The sequence below is a fragment of the Arachis ipaensis genome, chromosome B6 (assembly GCF_059453495.1).
Source record: "Arachis ipaensis isolate K30076 ecotype BB chromosome B6, ASM5945349v1, whole genome shotgun sequence".
Lineage (NCBI taxonomy): Eukaryota > Viridiplantae > Streptophyta > Magnoliopsida > Fabales > Fabaceae > Arachis > Arachis ipaensis.
This window is the reverse complement of record NC_142441.1, coordinates 56,884,750-56,896,209: the sequence shown is the minus strand read 5'-3', so window position 1 is coordinate 56,896,209 and position 11,460 is coordinate 56,884,750. Positions and strand designations below refer to the sequence as shown.

At 39.0% G+C, this 11,460-nt stretch overlaps 1 non-coding gene across 1 annotated transcript; it reads left to right on the top strand.

The window, feature by feature from the left end:
* Positions 1–5,692: 5,692 nt before the first annotated feature.
* Positions 5,693–5,800, top strand: LOC148555691 (small nucleolar RNA R71). The gene has a single exon (XR_015887188.1). It is a non-coding gene; the product is annotated as a small nucleolar RNA R71 (small nucleolar RNA).
* The last annotated feature ends 5,660 nt before the right edge of the window (positions 5,801–11,460 follow it).

Sequence of the window (11,460 nt, the reverse complement as noted above, 5' to 3'; positions counted from 1 at the left end):
TCATGAGTTTGAAGCTCGTCACAGTCATTCAATCCCAGAATCCTACTCAGAATACCACAGACAAGGTTTAGACCTTCCGGATTCTCATGAATGCCGCCATCAATCTAGTTTACACCACGAAGATTCTGATTAAGAGATCTAAGAGATAATCATTCAATCGAAGGTAGAACGGAAGTGGTTGTCAGACACGCGTTCATGGAGAATGATGATGATTGTCACGTTCATCACATTCAAGTTGAAGTGCGAATGAATATCTTAGAAGCGGAATAAGTTGAATTGAATAGAAAACAGTAGTACTTTGCATTAATCTTTGAGGAACAGCAGAGCTCCACACCTTAATCTATGGAGTGTAGAAACTCTACCGTTAAAAATACATAATTGAAAGGTCCAAGCATGGCCTAATGGCCAGCCCCCATGATCTAAGAACCAGGCGTCCAAAGATGTCTAATACAATAGTAAAAAGTCCTATTTATAATAAACTAGCTACTAGGGTTTACAGAAGTAAGTAATTGATGCATAAATCCACTTCCGGGGCCCACTTGGTGTGTGCTTGGGCTGAGCTTAAATGTTACACGTGCAGAGGCTCTTTCTGGAGTTGAACGCCAGGTTGTAACGTATTTCTGGCGTTCAACTCTGGTTTGTGACGTGTTTCTGGCGTCTAACTCCAGACAGCAGTGTAGAACTGCCGTTCAACACCCTTTTACGTCGTCTAAACTCGTTTAAAGTATGAACTATTATACACTGATGGAAAGCCCTGGATGTCTACTTTCCAACGCAATTAGAAGCGCGCCATTTTGAGTTCTATAGCTCCAGAAAATCCACTTTGAGTGCAGGGAGGTCAGGATCCAACAGCATCAGCAGTCCTTCTTCAACCTCTGAATCTGATTTTTGCTCAAGTCCCTCAATTTCAGCCAAAAAATATCTGAAATCACAGAAAAAAACACAAATTCATAGTAAAGTCCAGAAATGTGAATTTAACATAAAAACTAATGAAAACATCCCTAAAAGTAACTAGATTCTACTAAAAACATACTAAAAACAATGCCAAAAAGCGTATAAATGCCACAGACACATAATTGGGTGAACCTTTTCAGATTGTGACTTAGCTTTACTAAAGTCCCCAATTAGAGGTGTCCAAGGTTCTTAAGCACACTCTTCTTTTGCTTTGGATCTTGACTTTAACCGCTCAGTCTCAAGTTTTCACTTGACACCTTCACGCCACAAGCACATGGTTAGGGACAGCTTGGTTTAGCCGCTTAGGCCAGGATTTTATTCCTTGGGGCCCTCCTATCCACTGATGCTCAAAGCCTTGGGATCTTTTTTATTGCCCTTGCCTTTTGGTTTTAAGGGTTACTGGCTTTTTGCTCTTGCCTCTTGGTTTTAAGAGCTTTTGGCTTTTTCTGCTTGCTTTTTCTTTTTTTTTCTATTTTTTTTCGCTATATTTTTTTTTCTGCAAGCTTTGTTCTTTGCTGCTTTTTCTTGCTTCAAGAATCATTCTTATGATTTTTTAGATTACCAAATAACATGTCTCCTAGTCATCATTCTTTCAAGAGCCAACATATTTAACATTCTTAAACAACAACTTCAAAAGACATATGCACTGTTCAAGCATTCATTCAGAAAACAAGAAGCATTGTCACCACATCAATATAATTAAACTAAGTTCAAGGATAAATTCGAAACTCATGTACTTCTTGTTCTTTTGAATTAAAACAGTTTTCATTTATGATAGGTGATGGATTCATAGGATATTCATAACTTTAAGACATAGTTACTAACTACTAATGATCATGTGATGAAGACACAAACATAGATAAGCACTTAGCATAGAAAATGAAAAACAGAAAGTGAGAACAAGGAATGAGTCCACCTTAGTGATGGTGGCGTTTTCTTCTTGAGGAACCAATGATGTCCTTGAGCTCTTCTATGTCTCTTCCTTGTCTTTGTTGCTCCTTCCTCATTGCTTTTTGATCTTCTCTAATTTCATGAAGGATGATGGAGTGCTCTTGATGTTCCACCCTTAGTTGTCCCATGTTGGAACTTAATTCTCCTAGGGAGGTGTTGATTTGCTCCCAATAGTTTTGTGGAGGAAAATGCATTTGAGGCATCTCTGGGATCTCATGCTGATGAGCTTCCTGCGCCTCTTGAGCTCCATGAATGGGCTCTCTTGCTTGCTCCATCTTTTTCTTAGTGATGGGCTTCTCTTCCTCAATGTGAATGTCTCCTTCTATGAAAGCTCCAGCTGAGTAACATAGATGGCAAATAAGATGAGGAAAAGCTAGCCTTGCCCCAGGGGAGGGCTTTTCGACTATTTTGTAGAGTTCAAGGGAGATGACTTCATGAACTTCTACTTCCTCTCCAATCATGATGCTATGAATCATGATGGCCCGATCCACAGTAACTTCGGATCGGTTGCTAGTGGGGATGATGGAGCGTTGTATGAACTCTAACCACCCTCTAGCTACAGGCTTGAGGTCCAGTCTTCTTAGTTGAATAGGCTTGCCTTTGGAGTCAATCTTCCATTGAGCTCCTTCCACACATATGTCCATGAGGACTTGGTCCAACCTTTGATTAAAGTTGACCCTTCTAGTGTAGGGGCGTGCATCTTCTTGCATCATAGGCAAGTTAAACGCCAACCTCAAATTTTCCGGACTAAAATCTAAGTATTTCCCCCGAACCATTGTAACATAATTCTTTGGATTCGGGTTCTTACTTTGATCATGGTTCCTAGTGATCCATGCATTGGCATAGAACTCTTGAACCATTAGGATGCCGACTTGTTGGATGGGGTTTGTTAGAACTTCCCAACCTCTTTTTTGGATTTCATGTCGGATCTCCGGATACTCATTTTTCTTGAGTTTGAAAGGGACCTCGGGGATCACCTTCTTCTTGGCCACAACATCATAGAAGTGGTCTTGATGGGCTTTCGAGATGAACCTTTCCATATCCCATGACCCGAAGGTGGAAGCTTTTGTCTTCCCTTTCCCTTTTCTAGAGGATTCTCCAGTCTTAGGTGCCATCAATGGTAATGGAAAAACAAAAAGCTTATGCTTTTAACACACCAAACTTAGAATTTTGCTCGCCCTCGAGCAAGAAAAGAAAGAATGGGTGAAGAAGAAGAAGAAATGGAGGAGAGGGAGAGGGAGATGTGTTTCGGCTAAGAAGGGGAAGAGAGGGTTGTGTTGTGGGAAAATGAGGAGGAATGGAGGGCTATATATAGGGAAGGGAGGGGGGTTAGCTTTCAGCCATATAGGGTGGGTTTGGGAGGGAAATTGATTTTGAATTTTGAAGGTAGGTGGTGTTTATGAGGTAGGTTTATGGGGAAGAGTGGATGGATGTGAGTGGTGAAGTGGTGATAGGGAAGAGAGATTGAGGTGATTGGTGAATAGTTTTGGGAAAGAGTGTTTATGGGATTGTGTGAAAGAGGGGTGAGAAGAAGTGAGTGGAGGTAGGTGGGGATCCTGTGGGGTCCATAGATCCTGAGGTGATCCTGTGGGGTCCACAGATCCTGAGGTTTTCAAGGATTTACAACCTTGCACCAAATTAGGCATGCAAAATGCCCTTTCACACAACTCTGGGCGTTCAGCGCCAGATTGGTGCTTGTTTTGGGTGTTGAACGCCCATTTGTTGCCTATTTCTGGCGTTGAACGCCAGAACCATGCTTGTTCTGGGCGTTCAGTGCCAGCTCTTCTCCAGGGTGCATTTCTGGCGTTCAAACGCCCAGATGCTGCCCATTTCTGGCGTTCAGCACCAGAACCATGCTCTGTTCTGGCGTTGAACGCCCAAAACATGCTTCTTACTGGCGTTTAAACACCAGTAAGGTATTCCTCCAGGGTGTGATTTTTCTTCTGCTGTTTTTGATTCCGTTCTCAAATTTTTGATTTATTTTGTGACTCCACATGATCATGTACCTATAAAGACATATAACTAATAAAAAATATAATTAAATAAAAATTGGGTTGCCTCCCAACAAGCGCTTCTTTAATGTCAATAGCTTGACAGTGGGCTCTCATGGAGCCTCACAGATGTGCAGAGCTTTGTTGAGACCTCCCAACACCAAACTTAGAGTTTGGATATGGGGGTTTGACACCAAACTTAGAGTTTAGTTGTGGCCTCCCAACACCAAACTTAGAGTTTGACTGTGGGGGCTTTGTTTGACTCTGCTTAGAGAAGCTTTTTATGCTTCCTCTCCATGGATGAAGAGAGAGATCCTTGAGTTGTAAACACAAGGTTGTCCTCATTTATTTGAAGGATCAATTCTCCTCTGTCCATATCAATCACAGCTCTTGCTGTGGCTAGGAAGGGTCTTCCAAGGATGATGAATTCATCCTCATACTTCCCAGTATCCAGGACTATGAAATCAGCAGGGATGTAAAGGCCTTCAACCTTTACTAACACGTCCTCTACTTGTCCATAAGCCTGTTTTCTTGAATTGTCTGCCATCTCTAATGAGATTTTAGCAGCTTGCACCACATAGATTCCCAGTTTCTCTATTACAGAGAGGGACATGAGGTTTATCCCTGACCCAAGGTCACACAGAGCCTTTTCAAAGATCATGGTGTAGGAACTTCCCAGGATCCTGTTTCTTCTGAGGCAATGTCAGTTGATCCAGATCACTTAGTTCATTAGTGAACAAGGGAGGTTCATCTTCCCAAGTCTCAACACCAAATAATTTGGCATTTAGCTTCATGATTGCACCAAGGTATTTGGTAACTTGCTCTTCAGTAACATCCTCATTCTCTTCAGAAGAGGAATACTCATCAGAGCTCATGAATGGCATAAGGAGGTTCAATGGAATCTCTATGGTCTCTAGATGAGTCTCAGATTCCTTTGGTTCCTCAAAGGGAAGCTCCTTATTGATCACTAGACGTCCCAGGAGGTCTTCCTCCTTGGGATTCACGTCCTCTCCTTCCTTCACAGGTTCGGCCATGGTAATTAATTCAATGGCCTTGCACTCTCCTTTTGGATTCTCTTCTGTATTGCTTGGGAGAGTACTAGGAGGGATTTCAGTGATTCTTTTACTCAGCTGGCCCACTTGTGCCTCCAAATTTCTAATGGATGACCTTGTTTCTTTCATGAAACTTACAGTGGCCTTAGATAGATCAGAGACTAAGTTTGCTAAATTAGAGGTATTTTGTTCAGAGTTCTTTGTCTGTTGCTGAGTGGATGATGGAAAAGGCTTGCTATTGCTAAACCTGTTTCTTCCACCATTATTAAAGCCTTGTTGAGGCTTTTATTGATCCTTCCATGAGAGATTTGGGTGATTTCTCCATGAGAGATTATAGGTGTTTCCATATGGTTCACCCATGTAATTCACCTCTGCTATTGCAGGGTTTTCAGGATCATAAGCTTCTTCTCCAGAAGATGCCTCTTGAGTACTGTTGGATGCAGCTTGCATTCCATTCAGATTCTGAGAAATCATATTGACTTGCTGAGTGAATATTTTATTCTGAGCCAGTATGGCATTCAGAGTATCAATTTCAAGAACTCCCTTCTTCATAGGCGTCCCATTATTCACAGGATTCCTCTCAGAAGTGTACATAAACTGGTTATTAGCAACCATGTCAACAAGTTTTTGAGCTTCTGCAGGCGTTTTCTTTAGGTGAATGGATCCACCTGCAGAGGTGTCCATTGACATTTTAGCTAATTCAGATAGACCATCATAGAATATATCCAGGATGGTCCATTCTGAAAGCATGTCAGAAGGACACTTTTTTGTCAGTCCTTTGTATCTCTCCCAAGCTTCATAGAGGGATTCGCCTTCTTTCTGTCTGAAGGTCTGAACATCCACTCTAAGCTTACTCAGCTTTTGAGGAGGAAAGAACTTGGCTAAGAAAGCCTTGACCAGCTTATCCCAATAGTTCAGGCTATCCTTAGGTTGAGAGTCTAACCATACTCTAGCTCTGTCTCTTACAACAAAAGGGAAAAGCATGAGCCTGTAGACTTCAGGATCTACTCCATTAGTCTTAACAGTATCACATATCTGCAAGAATTCAGTTAAGAACTGAAAAGGATCTTCAGATGGAAGTCCATGAAACTTGCAGTTCTGCTGCATCAGAGAAACTAGCTGAGGTTTCAGCTCAAAGTTGTTTACTCCAATGGCAGGAATGGAGATGCTTCTTCCATGTAAATTGGAATTAGGTGTAGTAAAGTCACCAAGCATTCTCCTTGCATTATTATTATTTTCGGCTGCCATCTCCTCTTCCTGTTCAAAAATTTCTGAAAGGTTCTCTCTAGATTGTTGTAATTTAGCTTCTCTTAGTTTCCTCTTCGGAGTCCTTTCAGGTTCTGGATCTGCTTCAACAAGAATATTCTTGTCCTTGCTCCTGCTCATATGACAAAAAAGAGGGCACAGAAAAAATAATAATAGTAATAATAGGGATCCTTTATACCACAGTATAGAAGTCCCTGTGTGAGTGGAAGAAAGGAAGGGGACAAAGAATGTAATGTAAGGAAAGAAACACAAGGGTGAGGAGAGCAGAGATGTGAGATGAAGAGAAGTGTTAGTAGATGAATAAATAATTAGAAGGAGATGAGGGAGAAGGATTTTCGAAAATTATTTTTGAAAAAGGGTTAGTGATTTTTGAAAATAGTTTTTGAAAAAGGTTAGTAATTTTCGAAATTTTAAAATCAAAAGTTAAAATAATTAGTTAATTTAAAAAGAAATTTTGAAAAAGAGGAGAGATATTTTCGAAAATTAGGGAGAGTTAGTTAGGTAGTTTTGAAAAAGATAAGAAACAAACAAAAAGTTAGTTAGTTAGTTGAAACAAATTTTGAAAAGATAAGAAGTTAGGAAGTTAGAAAAGATATTTTGAAATAAAATTTTTTGAAAAAGATAAGATAAGAATATATTTTTGAAAAGATATGATTGAAATTAATTTTGAAAAAGATTTGATTTTAAAAATCACAATTAATGACTTGATTCACAAGAAATCATAAGATATGATTCTAGAACTCAAAGTTTGAATCTTTCTTAACAAGCAAGTAACAAACTTGAAATTTTTGAATCAAAACATTAATTGATGATGTTATTTTCGAAAATTATGATATAAAATTAAGAAAAAGATTTTTGAAAAATATTTTTATAATTTTCGAAAATAACTAAGAAAAATGAAATTTATGGATCAAAACCGTGAATGCATGCAAGAATGCTATGAATGTCAAGATGAACACCAAGAACACTTTGAATGTCAAGATGAACATCAAGAACTTATTTTTGAAAAATTTTTATATGCAAAGAAAACATGCAAGACACCAAACTTAGAAATCTTTCATGTTTAGACTCTATGGATGCTAAAATGCACATGTAAAACAAGAAAAGACACAAAACAAGAAATCATCAAGATCAAACAAGAAGACTTACCAAGAACAACTTGAAGATCATGAAGAACACTATGAATGCATGAATTTTCGAAAAATGCAAAATGAATATGCAATTGACACATGACTCAAACAAGAAACATGAAATATTTTTTTATTTTTATGATTTTATGATTTTTTTGTATTTTCTTTTAATTTTTTTGAAAATCATTTTGAAAAAAAGAAAAATAAGGATTCCAAAATTTTTAATATGAATTCCAGGAATCTTATGCTCTTTAGTCTAAAGCTCCAATCAAAGGGTCAGGCATGGCTTAATAGCTAGCCAAGCTTTAGTATGTAACTCAGACATGACACGCCTAACATTCCCTATTCAAAAGAATTAGACATGGCTTTACAGCCAGCCAGGCTTCAACATGCTTCATGAAGCACTAGAATTCATTCTTAAAAATTCTGAAGAAAAATATATTTTTGAAAACATTTTTATTATATTTTTTTTTTCAAAAATAGATGAGAAATTTTTGAAAGATTTTTGAAAATTTTTTGAAAATAAAACAAAAAGAAAATTACCTAATCTGAGCAACAAGATGAACCATCAGTTGTCCAAACTCGAACAATCCCCGACAACGGTGCCAAAAACTTGGTGCACGAAATTGTGATCTCTGGTAATGGCTCCAAAAACTTGGTGCTCTAATCTCAATTCATAATTTGTCACAACTTCGATACAACTAACCAGCAAGTGCACTGGGTCGTCCAAGTAATAAACCTTACGTGAGTAAGGGTCGATCCCACAGAGATTGTTGGTATGAAGCAAGCTATGGTCACCTTGTAAATCTCAGTCAGACGGATAATAATTGATTATGGAGTTTTCGAAAATTATACTAATTAAACAGAAAATAGGGATAGAAACACTTATGTAATTCATTGGTGAGAATTTCAGATAAGCGTGTAGAGATGCTTTCGTTCCTCTGAATCTCTGCTTTCCCGCTGTCTTCATCCAATCAGTCTTACTCCTTTCCATGGCTGGCTTTATGCAAGGGCATCACCGTTGTCAATGGTTACATCCCCTCCTCTTGTGAAAATGGTCCAAATGCTCTGTCACAGCACGGCTAATCATCTGAGGTTCCCGATCATGCTGGAATAGGATTCACCCTCCTTTTGCTTCTGTCACTACGCCCAGCAATCGCGAGTTTGAAGCTCGTCATAGTCATTCAATCCCAGAATCCTACTTAGAATACCACAGACAAGGTTTAGACCTTCCGGATTCTCATGAATGCCGCCATCAATCTAGCTTACACCACGAAGATTCTGATTAAGAGATCTAAGAGATAATCATTCAATCGAAGGTAGAACGGAAGTCGTTGTCAGGCACGCGTTCATGGGGAATGATGATGATTGTCACGTTCATCACATTCAGGTTGAAGTGTGAATGAATATTTTAGAAGCGGAATAAGTTGAATTGAATAGAAAACAGTAGCACTTTGCATTAATCTTTGAGGAACAGCAGAGCTCCACACCTTAATATATGGAGTGTAGAAACTCTACCGTTAAAAATACATAAGTGAAAGGTCCAGGCATGGCCGAATGGCCAGCCCCCATGATCTAAGAACCAGGCATCCAAAGATGTCTAATACAATAGTAAAAAGTCCTATTTATAATAAACTAGCTACTAGGGTTTACAGAAGTAAGTAATTGATGCATAAATCCACTTCCGGGGCCCACTTGGTGTGTGCTTGGGCTGAGCTTAAATGTTACACGTGCAGAGGTTCTTTCTGGAGTTGAACGCCAGGTTGTAACGTATTTCTGGCATTCAACTCTGGTTTGTGACGTGTTTCTGGCGTCTAACTCCAGACAGCAGCGTAGAACTGGCGTTCAACGCCCTTTTACGTCATCTAAACTCGTTCAAAGTATGAACTATTATACATTGCGGGAAAGCCCTGGATGTCTACTTTCCAACGCAATCGGAAGTGCGCCATTTTGAGTTCTTTAGCTCCAGAAAATCCACTTTGAGTGTAGGGAGGTCAGGATCCAACAGCATCAGCAGTCCTTCTTCAACCTCTGAATCTGATTTTTGCTCAAGTCCCTCAATTTCAGCCAGAAAATACCTGAAATCACAGAAAAATACACAAACTCATAGTAAAGTCCAGAAATGTGAATTTAACATAAAAACTAATGAAAATATCCCTAAAAGTAACTAGATTCTACTAAAAACATACTAAAAATAATGCCAAAAAGCGTATAAATTATCCGCTCATCAATTAATGTGGGAGTTAACGTTGCTCATGGTGGCTCTTGGTGGTGCACCCCAACGCTAGTGACAAAGGTAAGTGTCACTAACGTTGGCTATCAATTGCTCTCTCCACGTTAGCTTCCACGTTAACTAAGTTAACGTGGGAGTTAACGTTGCTTATGGAGGCTTGGACAACATTAGTGACAAAGGTGAATGTCACTAACGTTGGCTTCTCTTTTGCTTCTTAACGTTAGAGTCCACGTTAACTAAGTTAACGTGGCAACTAACGTGGCAAATTATGAGCTTGGTCCAACGTTAGTGACAAAGGAGAGTGTCACTAACGTTGGCCTTGTTGTCTTCTTCCACGTTAGAGTTCACGTTAACTTAGTTAACGTGACTCTTAATGTGGGCTTATGATGGCTTCGAGGGGGTTATTGGCGATTACTTTTCTCATTAACTTTGCAAGTTAGCACCCATTCCAGGTTAGAGGTCACGTTAGTGGGACTAACGTGACTGCTAACGTGGTTCTTCTTTGCTTCCTTTGTCCTGAAATCAAGCAACAAAGTGCATCAAAGTCCTAGTCCAAGTCATGAGTCATGCATCATCCAATTTGTCATATAATTCATGCAAAATTCTCATCAAATCATGTAAAGTACACAATGTATGCTTGAATCAAGATGTAAGTGAATATCTACCCAAAACTAGCTTATTTTCTAAGAATATGCATGAAACTACCTTAAAAACAGTAAAGAAAAGGTCAGTGAAACTGGCCAAAATGCCCTGGCATCAAAGTCCCAATAACGTGTGCGAAGGACCAAGAGGCAACGTTAGTGGTCATGTTGGTGCTACTAACGTTGAAGTTAACGTGAATTATCCTTTGGTTAGGAACATTAGTGAAAAAGGTGACTGCCACTAACGTTCTCGAACCCACACTTTCACTTAACGTTAACGCCACTAACGTCCTAAGCTATGCCCACTTCATACTTTCTCTCTGCAAGTTAAGCTAAGCCCATTGAAGAAGATAACTGCTTCAAACTCAAGATCCAAAGGCCCATATCCAAGATTTGAAGAACCAACTAGAAGATCAGAAAAGTAGTATATATAGGGGTAGTTTTGAATTAGAAAGGGGGTTGGAAATTTGAGAACTACTCTCTGTATTTTACTTTCTTTGCAGCTTTTAGTTTAATTCTCAGAATGTACTCTCCATCTATGCTTTTCATTCCCAGAGCTATGAACAACTAAACCCCTTTCATTGGGTTAGGGAGCTCGGTTGTAATTTGATGGATCAATACTAGTTTTCATTATTCTTCTTCTATCTTTTCTCTTGATTATACTAGAAAGCTTTCAATCTTCATTCAATTGGGTAGTTATCTTGGAAAAGAAGCTATTCATACTTGGATCTCTTCGGAACTTTGGAAGAGGAATGAAGAGATCATGCTAGAAATGCTTTCTCATGTTGGACTAAATTGGGGTTTGGATGGATATAGTGACATATAATCCTACCAACACTTTGATTTGGAAATACATGTGGTATAATCAGTGACCATACTTCATCTATTCTTATGAGCAATTGACCAAGGAATTGGCTATTGATCAAGATTTGAGAGATTGAATTACCAAGAAAATAGAATTCGATCACTTAAGATTGCCAAGGAGATCAATGAATGCATTGATTGAGGAAGAGATAAAAATGAACTTGATCCGGAGAATGCAACATCTCCTAAGCCCAATGAATTCCCCATTTCTGATCTTACCCACTCTCTTTACTTTCTGTTATTTACTTTCATGCTAAACTCCCCTTCCCCATTTAAGATTCTGCAATTTACTTTCCACTATTTACATTCAGCTCTTTATTTCCAGCATTTACATTTCTGCTATTTACTTTCCCGCCATTTAATTTTCTACAAATCTCA